Raw genomic sequence first — 26,651 nt, forward strand, 5'->3', positions numbered from 1 at the left:
TTTTTTTAAACTTCTTAGTGTCCAACAAATAATCTATCATGCATTTATTTGAGAAAATATATTTTGAGCATGAAATATGTATAAAACACTGCAATATACACAGTGCTTCTCATGCTTTGGCACATATATAATCACAGAGTGCTGTACATGCAGGACATGACTTCTAAATCCAATGGGCCTGAAAATCTCCTAGGTAACAGCACTGCTGCTCCTGCAAGTTTTATAAATGTCTCCTTTAGAAAAGCTTCTATGGGTTAAAAAAAAATTAGGCAGGTAGTTATTAGAATACAGTAGATCAAATAAATACATTAAGTTTTTTGTTCCATGTATAAATTACTCCCAGATGGCAATAAAATACACTTTAATGGTATAAACACACAATAGCAAAGAGATTAGAAGAGGGCACAAGTAATAGCAACAAAACTTTAATATGGGAAAAGCACTAGATGTATTTGACTTGGTAAAGTGCAGAAAATGAAACCCAAGCTTAAAGGGAGAAAGTCCAACTAGAGGCACAAAATATCTCTGAAGAGAGGATTCAAGGATAGGGACAAAAACAGAACTGGCTGAGAGTCTGTTGAAAAAGCAATTATGACCCTCAGTTCTCCCCAACTCCATCAAGTGAACATGCAACTAACCACCCCCATTAGACAAAGGTTGGCTGCCAACTCACAGGTCTAGAAAAACAATTTGAGAGGCTCTGGACTTGAGAATACCAACCAAAGCTTAAAAATAGATCTGAGCCCTTTACTGAAAACAGCAGAAGTAAGGAAGTCTATCAAACAGGCAGATGCCCAAATCTCTGTAACCTGAGTACCCAATACAGTTCCCAACATCTGATAGAATCTCTGTAAGTATTTTGTTGAATGTGTAAGGGAATTTCCTGATATACTAGTCAACCCTAAGTTTATCAAAGCAAACAATCACTTATATCCTTGCCATACTAAGCTTAGTAAGATTAGCATTAATACTTTTCAGTGGGGTTGCATAATAACAACTAACATTTACCAAGTACATATTATATGCCAGGCACTGTTCCAGACACTTTGCATATATTAACCAATTTAACCCTTGGAACAACCTTATAAAGTAGATACTATTACACTTGTGTTACACTTGCAAAACCAAGCACAAAGAGGTTAAGAAACTAACCTTTGGCCAATCTGTCAGGCTGGAGCTATGAAAAGAACCCAAGCAGTCTTCCTTTATTTCAGAGTCTTCCCCTTAATCACTTCCCAGACTGTCTCTCACACAGGAAAAAATGTTCCTTTTTCTCTTGAGACAGGGTCTCACTATGTAGCCCCCAGGTGGCCTCAACTTGCAGCAATCCTCCTGCCTCAGCCACCACAGTACTAAGATTACAGGTATGCACCACCATACTCAGCTGGATGTTTCTTTTCCTTTTTTGTTGGGGCGGGGGTGGGGAGTACCAGGGATGGAACTAAGGATCTTGAACTTTTGAGGCAGGTGTGGTACCACTAAGCTAAATCCCCAGCTCTGGATGTTTCTTTTCTAAGCAAATAATTTACGTGTCTTGACAAATGCTTTTGAATAAAAGTAATCTTAAGCCAACGTTTTAAAAAATAAAACAACTTGGGAAATGTTTAAACATGAATACCATAATGAAGTATTGTTTTTAAGCCAAGAAACCAAATTTATCAATTACAGATTTACTGAAGGAAGTTTATTAAGTATTATGTTATCCATAGCTTATGCTGACATTTGCTTGCAGAGAAATTCTATACATTTTTTTTTTATTAAAACAACTATTATTTCTACATGGTCATTAGTTCCTCAAAGTAGTTTATTTTTCTAATCTCCAATAGGGTCTGGTTTTACTTAGCTATCAAAGTAAACTAACTCTAAAACTTGTATGCTAAGCTTGATGTGAGCACAAAATTTTTTCTTTGCACAAAATGTATTTTCACTTCTAGGTGCTTTGGTTCTTCATGCTGAAACATCAACTCCCAGAAATACAATTGCAAGACGCAAAACAATGCCAGGGCCCAGCTGGCCCCAGGGGTACACACCAGGAACCCCAGATCCTCAGGATGCTGAGGCAGGATATAATAGGAGCATGCCATGAGCCATTTTTACTTGGATAAGGAGTAAAACCTTTCTTATAAATTTGTTTTTGTTTTGGGACAGGATCTCACTATGTAGTCCAGGCTGGGCACTGAGCTCCTGGCAATCTCTCACCTCAGCCTCCCAAGTGCTGGGATCACAGATATGCACCACCACACGTAGCACTTGAATGAAGAGTAAAACCTTCATGAAATTCTGTATGTGTGTACTCAGCACATGTTTAGATTAATTTAGGAAGCTTACATTTAACATAATTGAGCATCTAATAAATTATTTATGTAATAGAAGATGCTACTTTAAAGCAGACATTAAACTGTGGTAACTGGGAACACTAAAAATTCAGACTTATTGAACTGGGCATAATAAGCAATTTGTGGTAAAACCTAACAATGAAGCCAGTAATCCTAGCATTCTGGAAGGCTGAGAGAGGAGGATGGCAAATTCAAGCCAAGCCCAAGCAATTAAGAAATTTGGTGAACCCCTGTCTCAAAATTAAAAAATAAACATATACATACAGAGATACACACACACACACACACACACACACACACACACACACACACAAAGGCTGGGGATATAGCTCGGTGCAAAGACCCTGGGTTCAAGCCCCCACATCAGGAAACAAACAAAAATAGAATAGTAATGAGCTCTGAGTTCAATACCCAGCAGCAAAAATGTTATAGCAATGAACTGCTAGAACACTGGACAAAAATCCTGGCCTATGAATCAGAGAGCCTGGGTTCCAGCCCTGGATTAGGTGGAACCAACTGTAAGCAAAGAGGGCTTTGGAGCAAATGGTTGTTTGGATTCTGTTTTGGGTTTTTCTAGATATTGAGTATCTATCTCCCTTTGGTAACTCTATCCTGCTTTCATCCAGTAGGTTAACTTCTCCTCTAGGTATACATATCTCAGTAAATCAAAGTCTCCAGCTAAGGAATGGGTGCCTAATCTGAACAAAGCAAACTGGATCTTTCTAATAGGACTCTGGATCCTGAGTAAAACGATGCAAATGAGAGGGCAAGACTGGACATTCTAACTAGAGCAATTAAGCAAGAAAAACAAAAGATACCCAACTTGGAAAGGAAAAAGGAAAATATATACTTGCAGACAGCACGATCCTAAAACATAGAAAATCCCTGGGCTGGGGATTTAGCTCAGCTGTTCAGTGGCCTGCCTTGCAAGTGCAGGGACCCGAGTTCAATGCCCGGTACCAAAAAAAAAAAAAAAAAAAAAAAAAAACATAGAAAATCCCAACAAATCAAAACAAAACACTATTACAGGTAATAAAAGTTATAGTTACTACTAGAATAGCAAAGCTGTAGTTACAAGATTAACACATAAAAAACAGCTGCTTCCACAAACCAGCATGAGAAATCTGAAAAGAAATTAAGAAAACAATTGTATTTACAACAGCATCCAAAAGAATGAAATACCTAGCAAGTAACAAATTTAACCAAGGAGATGAAAAAAATGTGAATATGAAAAACTACAAAATATTATGGGAAGAAATTAAAGACATAAATAAATGAGAAGACATGTTATGTCTACAGATTAAAAATTTAACACTGCAGGTTCAAATCTAGACCACCACAATAAAGCAAATTTTACAATAAAGTGAGTCAGTGTGTGTCAAAGTTGTTTATAATATACTGTAGTCTATTGTACAATAGCAATATGCCTAAACAATGTACATACCTTAATGCATTACTTAAAAGTCTAGTGATCATCTGTGCCTCCAGTGAGTCATGATCTTTTTGCTGGTGGAGGGTTTTGCCCATGGTGATGGCTGCTCACTGATCAGGGTGGTAACTGCTGAAGGGTGGAGGTTATGGGAATTTTTTTTTTTTTTTCAGCTTTAATTGAGTTTATTGGTACATTTTAGGGATATGGTACAGTTACATTCATTGTTGGGATCATGTACCTCTACATGGCAAGTCTTGATTCTCATTCTTTCCCCTTACCTCTGCCCTCCCTTCACCCCCGGGAATTTCTTAAAATAAGTTAACAATGAACTCTGCTACACCGACTGACACCTTTCATAAAAACTTTCTCAGTATGGGCTGGGGATTTAGCTCAGTGGTTCCACCACCTGCCTGGCAAGTGCAAAGATCAGAGTTCAATCCCCAGTACCAAAAGAAAGAAATGAAAAAACTTTCTCAGTAGCATATGATGCTATTTGACTACATTTTACCCTTGGTAAAATTGGAGTCATCCTCCAAATCCTGATACTGCTTTTTATCAACCAACCTAATATAATGTTCTAAATCTTTTGGGTCATTTCAATAATGTCCATGGTATCTTCACCAGGAGTAGATTGTATCTCAAGAAATCACTTTTTTTTCCTCACTCATAAGTAGCAATTCCTGATCCATTAATGAGTTTAGAGCACCCAGTTGTATCTTCAGGCTCCACTTGTAATTCTAGTTTTTTGCTATTCCCAACACTTCTGCAGTTACTTTTTCCATTAAAGTCTCGAGCCCCTCAAAGTCATTCATGAGGGCTGGGGATTCAGCTCAGTGATTCCACTGCCTGCCTTGCAAGCGCAAGGTCCTGAGTTCGAACCCTGATACTAAAAAAGAAAGTCATTCATGATTGCTGGGGAACAACTTCACCCAGATTCTTTTTAATGCTGGTATTTGACTGCCTCCCACAAATCACACATGTACTTAATGGTATCTAGAATGGTAACTCCTTTCCATAAGATTTGCAATTTACTTTGTCCAGGTCCATCAGAGGAATCACTATCTATAGCAGTTACAGCTTTAAAAAGTGCCTTTCTTAAATAATAAGACTTAGAATTCAAAAATCATTTTTTGATTCACGGGTTGCAGAATAAATGTTACAGGCATAAAAACAACATTAATCTCAGGGCCAAGGACTTAGCTCAGTGGTGCCGCCGCCTGCCTCGCAAGCACGAGGCCCTGAGTTCGATCCCCCAAAAAAGCCAAACAACAAAAACAAAGAAAAACATTAATCTCAATGTACATTTCCATCAGAGCTCTTGAATAACCAAGATGACTGTCAATGTTAGCTGGAATATTTTGAAAGAATTCTATTTTTCTGAGCAGGCCTCAGTATTTTCAGTAAAATGTACTGTACATGTGCTGTCAGCAAGGCTTTCCATTTATAGCACTTAGAGTAGACTTAGCACAATTCCTAGAAGCTCTCGGTAGTAAATGCATATTAGCCTCTGACAAAAATCGTCCTGTTCCTTTGGAGTTTTGAAGCCAGGTACTGATTTTTCTCTATTGATATGAAAGAACTTCTAACAGATGACTATTTTTTCCAGTGAAAATCCTTTGTTTAATGTAGCTACCTTCATTTATCTTTGCCAGATCCCAGATAACTTACAAGTAGCTTCAACATCAGCACTTGCTTCACCTAGTGTTGTTCTTTTATGTTACAGACACAACTTCTTTCCCTAAACCTCATAAATCAAGCTCTGCTAGCTTCAAATCTTTCTTGTCACTTCTTCACCTGTCTCAGCCTTAAGAAAACCGAGGGTGGTTAGGAATTTGTTCTGGGTTAGGCTTTGGTTTAAGAGAATGTTGTGGCTGCCCTGATCTCCTACTCAGACCGCAAAAACTTTCTCTATATCAGTAATAAGGCTGTTTTGCTTTCTTACTGATCATGTGTTCAATGAAGCAGCACTTTCAATTTTCTTCAATAACTTTTCCTTTGCATTTACAATTTGACTGCCACAAGGAGCCTAGCTTTGGCCAATTTTAGCTTTCCTCACGTCTTCCTCACTAAGTTTAATCATTTTAGTGCTTGATTTAAAATGAGACGAGGTTTCTGTTTCTGTGGAGGAGCTCCAGTCATCACCTGGAACGTCATCTCCCAGCTTCCATCGCAGACCCATCAGCCTCATGATACGGACTCACACAGATAGTGAGCTCCAGACTTTCTACTGAATCCTTCTGTCTCCAGTGTTCAGACAGACCCTCCGCACTCTCTTATAAATTCTTATATAGTTGTATATCTTGTGTTGCATCTATTTATCCAGTAAACACTAACTGATACAGAGACTAAAGTCAATTTTTTCAATTTCAGAAGAAAGGAAAAGAAAAGAAAAGCCAAGGCAAGCCAAGCCCTGGATGATGAAAACCCCTTTCGGCACATAGCCTTCCTATCCATCCCCACCCCTTCACTCTTCCTTTTCCTCCCTATAAAAGCCCTTTGAACCCAAGTTCCCTAAGACAGAATTTAAGCACATCAGCTCTCCACCTTCTCGGGACTAGCCCTTGAATAAATCTGACTTCCTTCTCACCAACTCTTGTTTCCTGAGTATTGGCTTTCAAGTAGCCAGCAAAAGGATTAAGAGAACTCAAGAGCAGACAACTGTCATCTGTAAGCTAATGATGAACTGATGGTTGGCAGCCCCTAGAGAGCTGTGAAGGAGCTGTTCACTAGAAAACCAAAGCATGACAGAGGGCTGAGTCTCAACCCCAATCCCCAGTCTCCAAAGAAGGTAGAGCAATCTAAGGTTAAGTTCATCACCAATGCCTAGTCATGACTATGTAGAGAAGAAGCTTCCATAAAAACACAATCGAACTGAGTCTGAAGACTTTCTGGATAGTTGGAAAGTGGAAGCTCTGGAGAGGGGACCCCCAGAGAGGCAAGGAAGCTTCACACCCTTCCCAGGTACCCAGTCTTGTGCATCCATTCCATCTGGCTGTCTGCTTGCATCCTCTGTAAATCCTTTATCATAAATGGGAGGATGTAAGTTAAAAACAGTAATAAAATGAAGTGAGAGACATGTAAATTTTCCTTTCACTTACACAGATTTTAGTCACTGTGAGATTATTAACTGGCCTAATTTTAGTAATGTGCTTCAAGGAATAGGGAGAGACACAGAGACAGAGAAGAGAAAGAGAATAATAGTGGATGGAAGAGTAAAAAACACATATTCATCAATTAAGTTGCCTGCCTGGCATGCATAAGGCCCTGTCTTTTTTTTTTTTTTTGTACCAGGGATAGAACTCAGGACCTTGCACTTGCGAGGTAGGCAGCAGCACCACTGAGCTAAATCCCCAGTCCAACGCCCTGTCTCATATGGCAAAGTCTGTGGCACCCCAAAAAGTTCCAATGCTAACATCAAAGATCACTGTTCACAGATCACCATAATGGATATAAATGATAATACTCAAAGACTGAACTATTGTGGAAATAACCAAAATGTGACACAGTGACATGAAGTCAGTACATGCTTTTAGAAAATCATGCCAAAAGGTTTGCTCATTGTGGGATTATCACCAATGGTCAGTTTGTGAAACGTAGTATCCGCTAAGCACAATAAAGTGAGGTATACCTGTATGAAAATGACAATACTGGGCTGTGGATGTGACCCAGTGGTAGAACACTTGCCTAGCACATGTAAGGCACTAGGTTCTATCCCCAGCACTACCCTCCCCCCAAAAGAAGCAATACACCCAAAGTGATCTGGGAATTCAATGTAATCATCTTTTTTTTCCCTTTGGAAATAGAAAAACTGAACCTGAAACTCATATGGAATAAAAATGTATCCCACAGCCAAAATAATCTTGGAAAAGAACAAAAACAATGGAAGACACATTTCCCTATTTCAAAACTTATTAAAAAACTATAGTAGTCAAAATATATTGGTAAAATATTCTCACTCCAAAACAAAAACAAAACCAAAAATGATAACTAAGTGAGGTGATAATAAGTTATCACTTGATTATGGTACTCATTTCACAATATACATGTATATCAAATCATATTGTACACTTCCAACTTTTACAATTCTATTTGTCAATTATACCTCAATAAAACTGAGAGATTTAAAAAGAAAGACCTTCCACACATATTTTTAAAAGTCCAATATGAAGCTGTGAAAAAAATTAATTTTCTTGCCAGGTGTAGTAGCACATCCCTGTAATCTCAGCACATAGTGGGGCTGAGGCAGGAGGACTGCTGCAAGTTTGAAGCCAGCCTTAGCTAGACAGTAAGTCCAAGGCCAGCCTCTACAAAGTGAGACCCTGACTCAACACAAACAAAAAAATTAATTTTTTAAAATCTCTAGCTTCTATATCACAATTAAAATTTTAACAATCTTGACCCTTGAGTATACATCTTTTTATGTGGTGGGGTGGGGGGTTACTGGGGATCGAACTCAGGACCTTGCACTTGCAGTTACAGATCTTTTTAATATACTACATAATAAAGCTGCCTGTGCAGACAGGATGCTTAGTCTCTGGCATGCTGGGAAGGTCCCTGGAGAACAATGGAAAGCAAAATAGGTTTCCAAAATGCAAGGAACAGCTGTTCTACATACTCTGTGATAAGACTTCCTTTCATTCAGGAGGCACTGGTTCACTGCTTCATCCTCCATATTGGGTTCAGTGCCAAGAGGACAAATGCCAACTTGAAAGTCATGCTTTTTCAGGTGATGTAATCAAAAATATGCACACATCATTAACATAGAATCAGTCACTCTGGGAACAATCTTAGAGGAAGGACTGATACTTCTCATTTTTAACTAGACTCTTCAGAAGACCTTGGGGTGAAGTTATTTATCATCATACTATCTGAGTAAATCTACTTAGTGGAAAAAAGGTTTATTTGGGTCGCTGGATTCAGATTTCAGTCCATGGTCAGCTGGTTCCATTGCTCTGGACCTGAGGTAAAGCAGAGTACCACAGCATCAGGAGCATGTGCTAGAGGAGGGTGCTCATCTCATGGCAGCCAGGAAGCAGAGAGGGAAAAGAATCCTCAACCAGTCTTCAAGAAACTACCACTGGAGCTGGGTGTGGTGGCACATGCTAATCCCAGCACTGAGGGAGGCTGATGCAGGAAGATCACAAATTCAAGTCCTACCTGGGCAATTTAGCCATACCCTGTATTCAAATAAAAAAATAAAAATGGCTAGGAATGTTGCCCAGTGCAAAGGTCAGGGTTCAATCTCCAATACCATCAGAAAAGAAAGAAAGACGAAAGCAGCAAACATGGTGGTATCTGCCTATAATCCCAGTTACTCAAGAGGCTGACAGGAGAATTTAAATTCAAAGCTAGTCTGGGAAATTTACTCAGATCCTGTCTCAAAATAAAAATTTTTAAAAGGGCTGGTAATGTAGTACAGTGGTCCCTGGATTCGATCCCTAGCACCAGGAAAAAAAATAAGGTAAAACAAAACAAAACTAACACTTAGGAAGTTTGAGGTGTGGTATCAAGGAAGAATTTAAATATTAATTAACATTAAAAATACGGTCCCTTTTGCAACTATTTATATAACTGTAATTTTTCAGATGTCAATGAAAACATATTACAAGAGATTGAAAGCAGATATGAGAATGTGTCTATCTTTAAATGAGATTAAAACGATTTGAAAAAATGTAGAACATTATTTAACCTAATTTCGTTTTGGAAATTAGATTTTTTTCATTAAAATGTTATTTATGATACATGTAATGGATTATTTTAATGAATAAAAATTTAGATTTCCTCAGTTTTAATTTCTAAAACAGATACATAAACAAAAATTCTTTAGGCTCTTCAGTGATGTTTAAGAGTATAAAGGGTCCTTAAAGTTTGTGTGGCTGGGGTGGTAGAGCACTTACTTAGCATGCATGAGGATCAACCCTCAGCAGTGGAAAAAAAAAAACTGAGAATCAAAGGGGATTTTTTTTTTTCCTGATTACTGCCCTTTGTCCAGGTACAAAATGGGTTTGAGTATAAGCTAAATTACACCATAAAATAAAAATGAGAACTAAGATTAAACTACAAAGGGGCTCAGATCCATGAGCAGTGGTGCATACCTGTAATCCTACCACTCTGGGAGACTGAGGCAGGAGGATAAGAAAAAGCTCAGGTTCTGACCCTACAACTATTTCAGCGCCTTAACTTGTTATGGCACAAAATATGCTCACCAAAGAGGACACAGCAGGTGCCAAAAATGTTTATTAGCTATTCATTTATCACTAAACCAGATTAAGTATCATATACAGAACCAAAATGACAAACATGAAACTAGTCATTCAACTACAGCTGGTAATTCAGTATAATTAGAAATACATAATAAACAAGTGAAAAAAAGGTAGATTGGAATTTGCCTTTAAATTTTATTACAAAAAGAAAGAAATAAACTATTATTAATTCATGTTTCCTTTTTTGCAGTTAAGCATTTAAGGAATAGTTTACTCACTGTGATCAATCAAATGAAAAATAAAAATATTTGCAATACCTCCCAACATCTCCCTTTCTCGATTTGTCATGTTGTTAATTCTTAGTATTTGCCCTCCAAATAGTAAATCCTTTCTTCTACAATTATCCTTGATGTGAAAATTCTCAGTTTAAGAAAAAGTGTTTTATTCACATAAATCTTTATTAAATAATACTGAGGGTAAATATCAACATAAAAAGATTATCCCTTTAAATGTTGTAAAAGGAAAATGATATTATCAAAGAAAGGCACAAAACAAACTTGAAATATATCATCAGAAAAGAAATTCTGACTATTTAAATAGAACATTTTAACCATGGTACTATGACTGATCACAATAGTAGAATGGATTTTCAATCTCTAGAAACATTAAGCCAGTGTTTAGTAAACATAGCTTGTAATTAAGGAACAAGAAAAAAATTCCCAGTACATTTGTGAATAACCAGATACTATAAAAAGATTCAAAATACAAAGCTAATATAAAACAATTTCTAAAATATATTTACTAAACTCACAAATCTATTTCATTTCATAGGAATAAAAATCCAATGAATTAGAACTTCCCAGATGTTATGATATAATTGTATATACTACACTTGATCTTAGCCAAAAGGTCAAGAAGCAATATATATAATTGTAGATAATGAAAAATACTTAGAGGGGCTGGGGATCTAGCTCAGTGGTGCAGCACCTGCTTGGCAAGCACAAGGTCCTGAGTTTGATCCCTGGTTCCACAAAAGAAAAAAGAAAAAAAAATACTTAGGAAAAAAATGATTGTTTAATCAAGCTACTCAGAGCAAAATAAATAACTATCTTCAAGGGGAAAAAATGTTACACTGACTGTATCTTCAACTTTCTGAAAGCCTACAATTAAATTATGGAAACAGGAGAGAAAAAAACATTTCATCTTTCTAAAAGGAAACGAACAGCTTTAACTAACTTCCTTTAAAAAGACAACAATTAAAAATTTTTTCTCCTCAGCATCAGTGGGCTGCCATATTTGAATCCAGGCTTTGCTGACTATTTGGCATGCAACACTGAATTACAGAACAGCTTTGGTCATACACAGACAAATGTGATTTTTCCTCAGTGGAATGATTCCTCTGTACCATGCTCATCAGTAACACTAACCCATTCCTGTGCTCCACCCATCAGTCTGCTTTGAGCTCATTTCCAACCCAGATCAGATGTTGGCAAAACTGAAGGAAAACAAGCACAAAAGCCAATCACTACACAGAATCTGAATCAAATAAAGCCGTTGAAATAGTTATTGACCCTGAAACAGAAAACTGCAGCTACCAGCAGGTGCTTTTAGTTGATCTTCTTGTCTCAGTAAAATTGAAATATGATTTTTATCCTTTTTTGTTTTGTTTTTTTCTGGTAACGGGGATTGACCAACGGCCTTCCCACTGAGCTACATTCTCAGCCTGTTTGGTTGTGTTTTTGGTTGGTTGGTTTATATTTCATTTGGAGACACGGTCTCACTAAACCACTAAACTGCCCACTAAACTGGGGCTTTGACTTAAGATTCATCTGCCTCAGTCTCCCAGAGTGCTCATGTTATAGATGTGTATCACCACACTCAGCCTGATTTTTTTTTTTTTTTTTTTTTTTTTCCTAACCAGAGATCAAACTCAGGACTTTGCACTTGTGAGGCAGGTGGTGGAACCACTGAGCTAAATCCCAGCCCTAATTTTTATAAGCCTTTATATTTGGTCAACTGAGGGACAGTATCTCTCAGACAGATTTCACTGGAATATCAGAAATTTCAAAAATTCTTTGCTGGAGTTCTAAGACTTCTATTCCCAAATGGTTCAGTTATGAACATCACCAATTACTTTGCAAGTATGCATTCTTTCTTTGGGGGAAGGGAGTACTAGGAATGTAACTCAGAACCTTACGCTTGCAAGGCAGGTGGCAGCACTACTGAGCTAATCCCTAGCCCAGCATTCTTAAAAATAATAACAACAACAAAAAAAGAAGTAACATTTATATATGTTTAAAAGTCACTAACAAAACTGAAGAAAACTAGGATTAGACATAAGAGGAGGAAAATGTAGCAAAAGAGGATGGAATACTTCCATGGAACGTTCCATTAAGCCTATATTCCCCTGATCCAAAAACCAGAAAAAGAATACAAGAAAAAAATTATAAACTGGTATCTCTATGAACACAGACATAAAAATCCTCTATAAGCCAGGGATTTAGCTCACTGGCACCATGCTTGCCTTCCAAGCGCAAGGTCCTGAGTTCAATCCCTGATACAAAAAAAAAAAAAAATTACATACCATAACCAAGTGAGATTTATTTCAGGAATGCAAGGTTGGTTCAACAAACAAAAATCAATAAAGGTAAAAAAGTTTATTAACAGAAGAAAGGGCCAAAAACTGCATGATCATTTCAATATATACAGAAAAAACATTTGAAATGTTAAATATCATTTTATGACAAAATATTCCAAAAATAGAAGAAAATTTCCTGTCTGATAAAGAATGTCTATATAAAACCTACAGCTGTTTCTCTGGTGTGAATAATCTGCAATAATACATAAAATCCTAAGAAGATTACTGACATTTAGAAGTGGGAAGAAAGGAGCTAAAGGTGTAGGGAAGGTGGGATGGGTAGGAGAAGGGTAATAAGGGAAAAGAAAAAAATGTGAGATAATGAAAAGATGGAAATAAAGTGTTTGTAGATGGGGAGGGGAGGAGGGGGTGAAGGGAGGGCAGGGGTAAGGGGAAAAAATGAGAATCAAGACTTGTCATGTAGAGGTATAAGATCCCAACAATGAATGTAACTGTACTGTATCCCTAAAATGTACCAATAAACTCAATTAAAGATGAAAAAAAAAATCCTATAGCTAATATTATACTTCCTGGTAAAAAAACGTTTTCCCCTAAGATCAGAAACAACATAAGAATTCTTTCTCTTACCATTTCTACTCAATACTGTACTTTCAGGTTTTAGCCAATGAAGTCAGTAAAATAAATGAAAAGCATCCAGACTGAAAATAATAAAGACTATCTCTCTTTTTTGAATATTTAAAAACCATAGGGATCCTCACACTCAGGAGGCTGAAGAAGAAAGTTCACCTGAGTATAAGGAGTTCAAAACCAGCCTGGGAAATATAATGAGAACGTGTCTCAAAAAAAAAGAGGGGGCAAATGGGGAGAGAGACAGACAGACAGACAGACAGGCAGACAGAACATAAACAGACCCAGTCTTACTATGTTCCATGGGTTAAGAATCTCTGAATCTGAACACTATCCATTACAGCCATCTGAGTCACAGAGGAAGGGAGAGTCCTCCACTAACCCTGCTGGGAGAAGTCACTGGAAGACTTACTGGCATAAAAATTATGTGCACAAATGAAACGCTTGAAATGTACTTCTTGTTTCATTTATAACAAGATGAAATGGATAAAGTGATACACAGATGTTCACTCTGGGTCAAATATTGTCATTTATCTGAGTGGATTTACAAACTCAGACTTTGACCACACAGGGAATAATCAAAAATTGTGGCACCAGGACAGAAAGGACATGGTGAACACAAAGACCTCAAGTATGTTCGTTACCATCTGAGAGAAGAGACCAAGGACAGCCACTCCTGACTTATGAGCAGAGTTCACAATTTAACACGCTGCACAAGGAATCAGCTAATACAGAGCCAGTCCAGAGCTCTTCCAGGCACAGTCTTGAAAACAACCTACCGATACCTACTACGACCCCTTCACCAGAAAGAACTGTGCAGGGATCCAACTGTGGAGACTCCACATCACTACAGAGGATGTTTTGAGAACCTTCATGTCCTGATGCTGCCAGGACTGCTGAGCTTAAGGCAAGGGTCAGTCCTATATCCAGGGTCAAAAACCCCTCAAGTAATACAGGTTGGCCCAGAAAGGGACTGTGCCATCATTAACTGATAATTCGTCTTTCCTAAAAGCTCTGGGTATGTACTTTTAGCAATGTTAAATGATTTGGTCTGGGTCTGCAGTCAGATTACAGACTACTACAAACTCCTCCAGTCATCAAACTTGCAGTACTGTAAATTTCACAGGGCTGACATCACCCTCACACAAGCATAAGTATTGTTACAGTATCTTCACAGGTACAGTCTAGAAAACCATGATGCTCCAGGACTCAGAGATGGACAGGCTGGTTTGGTGACACTACAGCCATCCTTGACATTCTACCAGGCTATCTAATCGCCAAGCCAAATTGCTACTGGCTCTCAACGTAGCCAATAAGGACATTCCATCTATCTGTTCTTATTCAAGTTATAGCTAGTGATGTCCCAAATAGGACCCAGGTCAATATTGCGAACAAGCATCTTGCTTGTTTTATTTGGTTTGATCTCAGAACCTTGGACCAAAAGTGGCATTTTGATATCAAATTCATACAGCTGTCCTTTGTCTACTGGCAAAGGAAACCATCCTGTATGAGAGCCATTGTCTGAGGTTAAAAAAAAATGTACATGTTCTTGAACTCCCCATGAATTTGTTCTTCATCAGTTTCTCTATAAGGCAATCAACTGAGAATAGACTTTACCAATCTTTTGCTAAATGCATTATAGGAATCAGTCACTGATGTCTTGGCTTGCCTCATTAACCAGTGCCTGTTCAGTCCATGGATGCTGAAATACTTGGTGCAAAGACATTCTGAAGAGTCCTCTGCTCTTGAGGTGCAGCTATGTAAGGAGAATAAGGCACCAGAGTAGAGATCAGCATGAATACTGGCTCAAAGTCAGACTTGTAGTCCAGTAAGTCCAAGGAAACATTAGCCAAGACATCTGTCAGGTAGTCCACGCTACAGTTCTCACCGTGCTTCCGTCCGTTTTCACTGATGGAAAGGGTGTAATTACAATACTTAAAATTCCTTTCCAAAGCATACCAGTAACTCCAGCACAGAAGAACATGTTGTAGTTCATCTACATCAAGGGATCTATACTCATTTAAATATTTCCCTGTAAAAAAGGTCTGGTAATCTCACATGTAAATCTAAGTACTGCTGGGAAAGCATTTGGCTCCGGGGTCTTCTTTCAAGACATGCTACTGCAGCTACCCTCCACAGTGTTGATAACAACATGATGATTATGTGCGTACCTCCCTGTCAGGACACTGGCTCTGCTCGGGCAGCAAAGAGCCCATGGCACATAAGCACTGGAGAAAGTTATCTCCACATCTCCAGTGAAAGTTTGGTTTTCTTCAGTGGTGTCAGGCCGCACAGCACTCTGTCCTGGTCCTTGGTGAGGAACAGCAGCACAGTGGGTCTCTAGGAGCTGCCACCCACCCTGCAATCCCCAGGCAGCCACTCTACAGTGGAAGCAGCAGCAGTGCTGCGTTACTGGCAGGTGGCTGACGTGCCCTCCCCCGCCCTCTGCCACTGCCAGGAGCCCACCTGAGGCCACAGGCAGAAGCTGCAGTGCCGGGCTGACTGACAGTGCTCTGGGGACACCCTGGAGAGACTGCAGCACACCAAAGGGACAGAGCCCGAAGAGCTGCCAGAGAAAGGGAGGTCCTTGTTAGGTTTGAACGGTTATCAACCATACCTCACCTCTTCCACATTGCAGTGAAATGAATTCTGCGGTACCTAGGAATCCACTTTGCTAGAAACAAACTTATATCTAGTGTTAAAGTCATGGATAAACATGTTTTGATGATTTAGGGGACGCTAATTTAAGTCTGTACTATTACACAATTACGTACTTTGCCTGGCCAGTCGATGAAGTGAAGGCCAGTTACCAAGCTGATGATTTGATGTGAAACTAAACAAACTTGTTTCCTTTTTTGGGGGGGTGTGTTTTTGGTTTTTTGAAATAGCATCTCAAGATGTAGTCCAGGCTCGCCTGAAATTTGCGGAGATCCTCCTGCCTCAACCTTCCAAGTGCTGGAATTATAGGTGTGCTCCATCATACCCAGCCTATTTACTTCTTAACCAAGAAAACTATTGATAATAAAGAATTTATATAAGTCCCTTAAGAAAAAGCTTCACCCCTCAAGAACCTAAAGAACTTACACTCCCTACTGAGTCTGTACTTCTTTAATTCTGCTTAATAAATCTATTTATGCAAAAAGAAAGAAAAGAAAAGGAAAAATCATAAAGAATACCCAAAAAGCTATCAGAGTCACAGCACATTTCTAGTACATGAAAAGATACTCAACATCATTAGTCACCAGAAAAAAAAAGCAATCTTATGGTATAACTGAATAAATTTTTTTGTTCATATGAAATGATTGTAGGTGAACAGATATGGCCAATACTCTGATTTAAGAGTATTTTTTTGCTGGGTGTGGTAATCCCAGCACTGGGAGGCTGAGGCAGGAGGATCACTGTGAGCTCAAGAACAGATTGGGCTACAAAGTTAGTTCCAGGTCAGTCTCAACTACACAGTGAGACCCTGTTTCAAAAAAAAAACAAACAAACAACAACAACAACAAAAAGAGTATTTTTCCATCGCTGTACCTAAGACAATCTCTAGAATATTAGTTGATCATTACTAAACCTTTATACATCTCCAGAATATTAGTTGACCATTACTAAACCTTTATACAACGTATAGCATGTTTATTACCTTAACATTATTTTTAAAAGTGTTTTCTCACACACACACAAAGTGCTTTCACAAACTCCTTAGTAAACTATAGGAAAGTCTAGATAAGCCAGGCATGGTGGCGCACGCCTGTAATCCCAGCACTCGAGAGGCTGAGGTAGGAGGATCGCTGTGAGTTCAAGACCAACCTGGGCTACACAGTGAGTTCCAGGGCAGTCTGAACTACATAGTGAGACTCTGTCTCAAAAAATAAAAACAAACAAACAAACAAAAAGTCTAGATAAACCTTTTATTTATTTCTTTCTTTTTTTGAGACAGGTGCTCAGCTCACTATGTAGTCCAGGCTGGTCTTGAATTCACTAGGGGGCCCAGGTTGCCCTTGAATTTATGGTGATCCTCCTGCCTCAGTCTCCCGAGTGCTGGGATTACAGGCATGTGCCACCACGCCCCCGTGGTAAAAGCTTTTCTATCATTATTTCACATACTCACTTCTAGTTTTGCACTGATAGTCATTTTTTCCTCTTCAAAAATCCACCCTCGCCAGGTATGGTGGCACACACCTGTAATCCCAGCACTCAGAAGACTGAGGCAGGAGGATCACTGTGAGTTCAAGACCAGCCTGGGCTACATAGTGAGTTCCAGGTCAGTCTCAACTACATAGTTGTTGAGCTGTCTCAACAACCCCCCCACACCGCAAAAAAATCCATCCTCAAACTTCCCAGAGACCCATCTCCTGATTCTTTACCTTCTGTTTGTGTCTCAAAACTAACCACACAATGTTAGCTACTATGTTTCAAGAGTTCCCTACTACATATAAGATAATGTTCAAACTCTTCAAAATGGCACATAAGGTCCTGCGTGGTCTGGTCTCTGCTCATTCTTCTAAGCTTATTTTCCTATTCCTCACAGACACCTTTCACTGTAGACACACCAAAATACACACAGGTCATCCAACATACAGTCTTTCATATCTTTGTATATTGCTTCATAAAATGCCCATCTCTACCCCCACATCTGCCACATTCCCTTTTCCAGCCTTTTTTTTTTTTTTTCTTGAGACAGGGTCTTGCTATGTGGTTCAGGCTGGCCTTGAGCTCACTATGTAGTCTAGGCTAGCCTCAAACTCGCAGCAATCTTCCTGCCTCAGCCTCCAAAGTACTGGGATTATCGGCATGCACCACTATGCCTGGCTTCCAGCTTTTTTTAAGGTCATGCAGGGTTTTCCCATGAAAGGTCTCATATCCTCAGGCCTTATTAAGTACTACCTACTCTCTGATTTAAAGAATTTTTCCCAACCCTCTAACATAAAACTTACTGAATATAAGATTATGAGCTCCTTGAGGGCATACAGTTTATCTTTGTTATCTCCAGAACTAAGTCCCTCACAGATATAAGGAATCTGGTAATATTTGTTGAATTACTGTGTAAGATGATCATCATTTAAGCTTACTGTACAGATGAGGTGAATAATTATGCTGAAAGAGGAACAGTGGAATTTTACTAAAAGCAGGGAGGAAAAGTCATTCTGGACAAAAAAAAATAATGTTCCTATAGAAAAAGTAAAAATGAGGCATGGAAAAAGAATGATGATAAGTCACTCTTGCTATAAATACAGTCCAACACTTGTCTTGCCCCCAAATCTTACCTCTCCTGATCTTAAACCAAACACACTAGAGCTACGAAGCCTCTATCAAGTGCATCTGCCTCAAGCAAAATCTCTACCACAAGTCTTTCCGTCAACCTCTTTGATATTTTGTATCTCTTTAACTATAAAAACACTGACCTTCAAGGTCAGTGTAGAGAACCTGCTACACATCACATACTAGATATTACTTTGTTGGACATTTTTGTGTGTACATATGTATGAATTGTATGTACACATAAAGTTTTATTTTATGTCTTACAAAATCCTTGTGAATGAACTATTGCTCTCATCTTACCAATGAGAACTATTCGATATCACACAGTGGGTAAACACTAAATCCAAACCAGTCTTCTAACAAAGTATATTACTTTTTCTTCTCAAGACAATGGTACACAAAAGGCCAGACTTAAAAAGTTTCCAATGGTCTTTTAGCCACCACTCACCATCATGTCAGGTCAGTCTTACACTAGATGTTCATGTCAGATATCATAGAATATTCAAAAGTAAGGCATTCATTCACCAAGCACATTCTCTGCTAGTAAGGGCTCTCTATCTTGTATTTTATACTCTGATTTTTTACCTAACAATAAGAAACAGGGTTGGTCAAGGACACAGTGACAAACACCTGTAATCCCAGCACTCTGGAGGATGAGGCAGGACGACCACATGAGTTTGAGGCTGGCCTGGGCTACACAGTGGGATTCTGTCTCAAAAAAAGGGCGGGGGGAGTTGATGACATTTTATTCTCAGATTTCGTCTACACTAGACATAATAATGACCCTCCAAAATATGGCTACATCCCAATTTGTGGAACCTATAAATATGTGACATTACCTGGCAAAAAAGTTTGCTTATTTAAGATAGGAAGATTATCCTGGATTATCCAAGTGGGCCAAAGTAATCACAAGGATACTTATAAAAGGAGAAGAGGCTTCTTAGGCTGAGAGAAGTAATGATGGAAGCAGAGATCAAAGATAGATTTGACTCCCGACTCTGAAATAAAATAAGGGGCTAGGTAGGAGCCAAAGACAATAAATGGCTTTCAGAAACTACTAGAAGAGTGAAAGAGAGCCAGGGATTTAGCTCAGTAGTTCCTCCACCTGCTTTGCAAGTGTGAGGTCCTGAGTTCAAACCCCAGCACCAAAAAAAAAAAGTGAAAGAAATGGATTTTTGCCTACAGCACCAAGAAGTAGAGCTCTGTCGATGACCCTGATTTTAGGACTTCTGACTTTCAAAATTGTAGGATAATAAATTTGTTTACTTTTAAATCACTAAGTTTCTGCTAATTTGGTAATGACAACTAATACAAAATCACAGCTACTAATTCTTCAAATGATGAGATAGCTCCAAATTTATCTTTCCAAAGATAACTTTTTTAAAACTTTAGTATCTATCTGTAAATCTCCCTCTTCCTTCCTCCCCACCCCTCCGTATCTCTCCCTATTTACTGAGGACCAAACCCAGGATCTCACCTGCTAGACAAGGACTCCATCACTAAGTTCTATCACCAGCCCCACTTTTCTCTCTCTTACATGTACTTTTAATATTGTTCTTACTGGGTCAGAGATTTAGTTCAGTGGTGCCACCGCCTGCCTTGCAAGCTCAAGGTTCTGAGTTCGATCACTAGTACCAAAAGAAATATATTGTTCTTACTATATAGTGACAAATTCAGGATAAAAATTATCTATAATCTCATCAAATTGATGCTTTCATTTGATTGTAGTATTTTCCTTCAGCATTTTCTATTTTTACATATTTGTAGTCATATCAAGGAATGAATTTCATAGTCCACATTTTTACTAGTAAACTTAGTCCTTAAGTTTTTCACTGTTTCATTTTTTTCCGAGATCTTACCTATCCCCTTTACTCTGCTGCTCCTGCAACATATCAAAAATACTCCTGACTTAAAGCCTTTGTAATTGCTATGAGCCAGATTTTTTTTTTTTGTACCAGGGATTAAACTCAGGTCCTTGTGCTTGCAAGGCAGGCAATGGCACCACTGAGCTAAATCCCTGGCCCTAAAGTCAGAATTTTGAACCCTAGACATATACCTTACAGAAACATGCTGATGTGTAACAGGGTATATATAATAAAAACGTTCTTGTCCATAAAAGCCGAAAGCTGGGCGGGCCGGAGATTTAGCTCAGTGATGCCACTTGCCTTGCAAGCACAAGGTCCTGAGTTCGATCCCTGATACTAAAAAAAAAAAAAAAAAAAAAAAAAAAAAAAAGAAAGAAATGCAGTTCTTCCACTCAGCACTATTTTTGTTCTCTGCTTTTTTCTTCATAACATTACCATCATAATGTACATATAAGTATTTAACTTATGAATTCATGTATTCTCTACTTTCTTCCCTCACTTAGAAATGTACACTCCATGAAGGCAGAGGTTTTTGCAGCTTCATTCACTGCTGATCCTAAAACAATTAATTCCTGGTAGTCAAACATTAGTTGGAAAATATAAATGAATGCATACACAAAAATATTTACAGGCATTTAACATGTTTCGGGTATGATGTTAAAAGTTTTACAGTTATGAATTTACTAAATCTTCACAACAAACTTACTGAAGGATAATTATCACCCTTAAGTTTTTAGGTAAGTAAACCACAGCACAGAAAAGATAATTGCCCAAGGACACACACTAGGAAGTAGCAGAGGCACAATATGAATTCAGGAGGCCAGTCTGACTCCAGAACCCTCTCTCTTAACCACCCCTTACACACACGCACACGCACACACACACACACACACACACACACACACACACAGTCTCCAGATTTCCAACATAGGGGAAGTCTATTAGGTCATATACACTTTAATTCAAAGACACAGTCTCTAATATATTAGTTTATTTAAAGTAACATCAATTTTTAAGGCTAACATCCAAAACATAAACCATTTCATAGATCCCAAGTTTACTCAATTTACTGGACTTGAAAAGGTGAAGTTTATAGCTTTGCAAAATGTTCTCTCACATTCATTTACTTGCTATGTTGTGATTTTTGGTTCAGATGAGAAAAGGGGCATCACAGAAGTTAGCTCCTTTATCTTCTGATATATTTCACTCTTAATAGTATGGGATCCTGTGAATTTCAACTTAGAAAATGAAAATGGGCTTCCCACGGCTAAATTTGAGTTTTTGTCTTGGGGTTTGTGTGTGTGCTTTTTGAGACAGGGTATCGCTATGTGGTCCAAGCTGGCCTTAGGTTCATTTTGTAGCCTCGGACTCAAGGCAATCCTCCTTCCTCAGCCTCTCAAGGGCTGGGATTACAGGCATGCAGTGCCATGGCCAACAAGATTTGAGTTTTTTTAAAAGGAAAAATTAGGGGCCAGGGATGTAGCTCAGTGGTGCTGCACCTGCCTGGAAAGTGCAAGGTCCTGAGTTCAATCTCTGGTATCAGGGAGGATAAAAGAAAGAAAAACTATTTTCCACAAAGATAAGAATTTTGAAAAGAGCTACAGTTTTTCAAATTATTTTCCACAGTAGCATTATTGATTCCCTTCTTCTCTTCTTAAAAGAATCCCTCCCCAATACATATACACCTCAGGAGATGGCAATACCATTCCAGATTTACAGTATGAGGTAATCACCAGGGACTGGTTCGGGAACTAGTACATGACCCAATTCTGGCCAAAAATATGTGAAAAAAAAAAAAAGTCTGACAGAGATTTCTGGACTTTCCTCTCTCCAAAATCAGAGGCATAGGAGAAGATATCTTTCTTTTTCTTTTAGAAGTTGTTGTAAACTGGGCGTGGTGGCGCTCACCTGTAATCCCAGCACTTGGGAGGCTGAGGCAGGAGGATCGCTGTGAGTTCGAGACCAGCCTGGGCTACATAGTGAGTTCCAGGTCAGTCTCAACTACATAGTAAGACCCTGTCTCAAAAACCAAAAAAAAAAATAGAAGTTGTTTTGTATGGATGTAATGTGTGGAATAACTGCAACCCCTCTGCTACTAGCCCAAGGAGAAAGCAATCATGGTGATCACTGTACAAATGAACAATACACTCGTACATGGTTGAACAAGAGGTAAGTTTTTACTGACACTGTTAAACTACTAAAGTTAACCAACCTGAAGCCGCCCGTTATATTGGAAGACAAAAATTTGTATTTCTTAAATCACTCTGAATTAAATTCTGCTGCTTGAAGCCGAAAACATACTACATGTTTTATGAATCATACACCAGAACTAGTATCAGAAAAGTTTTTGGTTAATTATGTAAGTGCTCACTACAACTTCAACATTAATCAAACCATACTGATTGACCTTGTTATAGAACTGAACATCAAAAACCTTAGTACAAATGTAAGAACTCTAAAGCAATGTGTTTCTAGCACAAAAACTCCCTTCAATAAAACCTTTTGAAAACAACTTGCCGGGCACTGTGGCACACGTCTGTAATCCCAGCACTCAGAGGCTGAGGCAGGATGATTACTGTGAGTTCAAGGCCAGCCTGAACAACACAGCAAGCCTTTGCCACAAAACAAAACAAAACAAAACAAAACTTAATTATATATCTGATTCAATATTGAGTTTATCTGAAGTCTTAAAAATGAAAACTGTAAGTATTTAAGTTTACACAGCTGGTCCAGACTTGTTTCCCTGTACCCTCCAACAAGGATAGGCGCTCTGACCAACAAATGGAATATCAGACTAGATATTCCAAGCTAGATTATGGTGCTTGTGATTGACTTCTACTGTGTGTCGATTCATCACTCCTGGATCATAAGGTAGTTTTCAGATTGAGATGACGCACACAAAATGGTAAATAATTGGACAAATGGGACCTAGACCATTGCTTCTTTTATTAACAAGAAGAGAGATAACTTTTGTTTACATCAACTTGCAAATATGCACAAGAAACAGCAAATATATACAGGCAAGTAATTTGGAAACTGATCTTTAATAAGACTTGATGGATGCCAGGGATTTAACTCAGTGGCACCGCATCTGCTTTGCAAGCACATGGTTCTGAGTTCTATCCCCAGTACTAGGAAAAATAAAAAGACTTGATGACTGACCTTACCTTATCATCACATAGCAATTCCTAAAAGTAATTGGGATTACAGCACATTTGAGTAAATTAAGTCTCCATTCATAATTCTTCACAGTTTCAAAAATGACTTTTAATCTTTACAATCTTAGAGTACTAGAATTTTTGGAGAAAATTTTGTTGGGTTCTTTTGTTGTCTTAGTTTTGCAATACTAAGGATTGAATCCAGAACCTCTCGAATGTTAGGCAAGTGAGCTACATCCACTGAACTACATACATCCCTTGCCTTTTTATTTATGTACCACTCACTATACCCAGGTGGACAAAGTTTTAAGAAGGAAGGGAAATTGATTTGAAGATGGGATGAAATGGGTATATTCTCCTAAGAAAAGTATATGCAAAAGATTAGAAATAGGAATTGCAAAGTATAGTCAGGATATTGACCTACATACAAAAGAAATATGAATAGAATATTAGTAATAAAGTTATAAATGTAAGGATTATGTATGCAAAGAATACGTCCTCTGCTAGCCAAGCTTGTTGGCCCATGCTTGCAATCCCAACTCTGAAGTCTGGGACAAGAAGACTCCAAATTTGAGTCCTGCCTAAGCAACTCAGTGAGACCCTGTCTCTCAAAATAAAAAATAAAAATGCTGGGGATGTAACTCAGTGTAAAGGCTTTTGGTTCAATTCCCAGTACTGAGGGAGAAAAAAAGACTATGTCCTCTGCTTAAAAGAAATGGAATTGGTCATGGTAGTACATACGTATAATCCCAGCTATATGGGAGGTTGAAGCAAGAGGATTATAAATTTTGAGGCCAACCTGAGCAATTTAGCAAGGTCTTGTCTCAAAATAAAAAATAAAAAGGGCTGGGGATATAGCACAAAGTAGAATGCTCCTAGATTCAATCCCCAATTTTTAAAAAAAATCATCACACTTTTAATGAAACAGTTGGGTCAATTACATTACATGAAAGCAATGACTAATCTTTAAATCAAAAGGTGTAAAAAAAATTGGCAAGCTTTTATATCATTTGATTATATTAACATTTATCTTAATACTACAGTATTATTTTTAAAAATAACAACTAAATCATAAAAGAACTATATTACCAAACAAATAAGTATTGTATCAGATGAACCCATCAAATGTTCAGGTTAAAAAGATAAAGTCAACCATAGAAATAGGATGCCCAACTCCTAACAGTAAAGACCACAGAGCAGCAATGATATTATTCTTCAGTGTGGGTCTCAGCAGATATTTTTCCCCCAACCAAAGGACCATGATACTAGCTCTCTACCACAATACTACTTAATCTAAATCTTACCATGTTAAAAATATCAAGTATATCAGAGTAAGCAAATAAACTTCCCTGAAACAACCTTTTCCCCTGATTTTAAAATTAGAAATATTTTACCAGGCTGGTCACCAAACTATATATTCAAGCAACTTCCAGACTAACAGTTCTCAAATGGTGGTCCAGAGTTCCTAAGGACCCTTTCAGAGAATCCAAAACATCAAAATATTTCCATAGTATTATGTTTCTAAGACATTATCTACTTTTTTTGTTTTCATCTTCTTACAACTGTACAGTAGAGGTTTCCACAGGCTGTAATATGTGGTATCTCACTGGACTGATTGCAGGAGCAGTCATGGGCATTTAGAGATACTCTATAAAGTCAGATATTAACGGTCTACGCAAAAACATAAAATCACACCACTCTGCTAATTTTTTGTTTTTTGGAAAATATAATTTATGTTTTAAACAGTTAACATGCAATGATTTATAATGTTTAAATATTTTTTATAATTTTAGTTTCACTCTAACAGTAAATATCAATAGATATAACCTAAACAGAATTACTGAGGACCTTTTTGGGGTCCTTGGTAATTGAGTCTAAAAGGGTTGCTGAAACCAAAAGTATTGAGAACCACTTTTCTAGACTTCCCTATATGCTTGTTATTCCAGATAAAACTTTTATTTTCTAATTATTTACTGAGACATTGTTGCTCTTAAGATAATTTCAGAAATTTACTTTCATGAGGAAAAAAAAGTCCACAATCTTTTCTTGTATGTGCATGAGACAAAGTCCCACTATGCAGTTCAGGCTGACCTTGGATATCACTATATAGCCAAGACTGGCTTCGAACTTGCAGGGATCTTCCTGCCTCCCAAGAGCTGGGATTACAGGCATAATCCAGCCCCACTCCCAGCCTAAAAATGTCTACAATCTTAAATGAAAAGAGTTGTGCCCATGAATTTTTAAAAGGAGTAATTTATGATATTTTCTTAACATAACAATATAAGAACAAAAGTGCTGAGTTAATGGACAACTATCTACAAACTTTGTGCCTGAGTTTATGAGCAGTAATGTATAGTTAATCCTCCAATAGCTCCTATACCAAAAGTGGACTCTTTGAGAAGTCTATCCAGCAAATACTTTGCAACAGAATAATCCAATTCCAAAATTCACAGGAGGATGAACCAAAATGTTTATAAGCACTTATTCTCAATATTATAATCTTAACATTTTTAGAATAAAAAGGTTTTGGTCTTTTTTTTTTTTTTTCTTCTCTTTTTTGGTACCAGGAATCGAACTCAGGACCTCGTGCTTGCCAGGCAGGCACTGCACCAAACTACATGCCTGGCCCTAGAATAAAAAAATTTTGTTTTATCTAAATAGTTCAGTATTTCTACTGCTGCTGGAAAATACAAAAACATTAAAACATTGAACTCCATTTGGACACAATTCTTAACACTGTCAGTAAGTGACCATAAACCTACCAATCTGTGTAGTTATTAGAAATCTTCAGGATGTATGGTAATGAAAGTAATTAAACAACAGTGTTTTAAGCCACTAGAAACATTAATAGATAAAAATTTTGCATTTATGAGCCCAGCACAATAGCACATGCATGAAATTCCACTCCTCAGGATGGTAAGATAGAAGGATCACAAGTTTGAGGCCAGTATGGCAACTTAGCAAGACCATTTCTCAAAATAAAAAGGACTATACAGCTCATTGGCAGAGCACTTGTTTAGTAAGTATGAATCCTTAGTTTCAATCCCTAGAATGATTTTTTTAAAAAAAAGAATTTTAGGGCCAGGGATTTTGCTCAGTGGTTACACTGCCTGCCTTGTAAGCACAAGGACCCAAGTATCAAAAAAAAAAAAAAAAAAAAAAAAAAATTTTA

The 26,651-nt window shown here is 37.9% G+C and overlaps 1 protein-coding gene and 1 pseudogene across 3 annotated transcripts in view; both read right to left on the bottom strand.

Annotated features, from left to right (window-relative positions):
- The window catches only part of LOC104852498 (phosphatidylinositol 3-kinase regulatory subunit gamma), an 83,295-nt gene that overhangs the window by 51,370 nt on the left and 5,274 nt on the right, over window positions 1-26,651 (bottom strand). The gene's annotated exons all lie outside the window — the stretch shown is intronic.
- Window positions 14,045-15,812, bottom strand: LOC104852613 (annotated as a pseudogene).

The sequence above is a fragment of the Fukomys damarensis genome, unplaced genomic scaffold, assembly GCF_012274545.1.
Source record: "Fukomys damarensis isolate Sample0158 unplaced genomic scaffold, DMR_v1.0_HiC HiC_scaffold_23, whole genome shotgun sequence".
NCBI classification, from domain to species: Eukaryota; Metazoa; Chordata; class Mammalia; order Rodentia; family Bathyergidae; genus Fukomys; species Fukomys damarensis.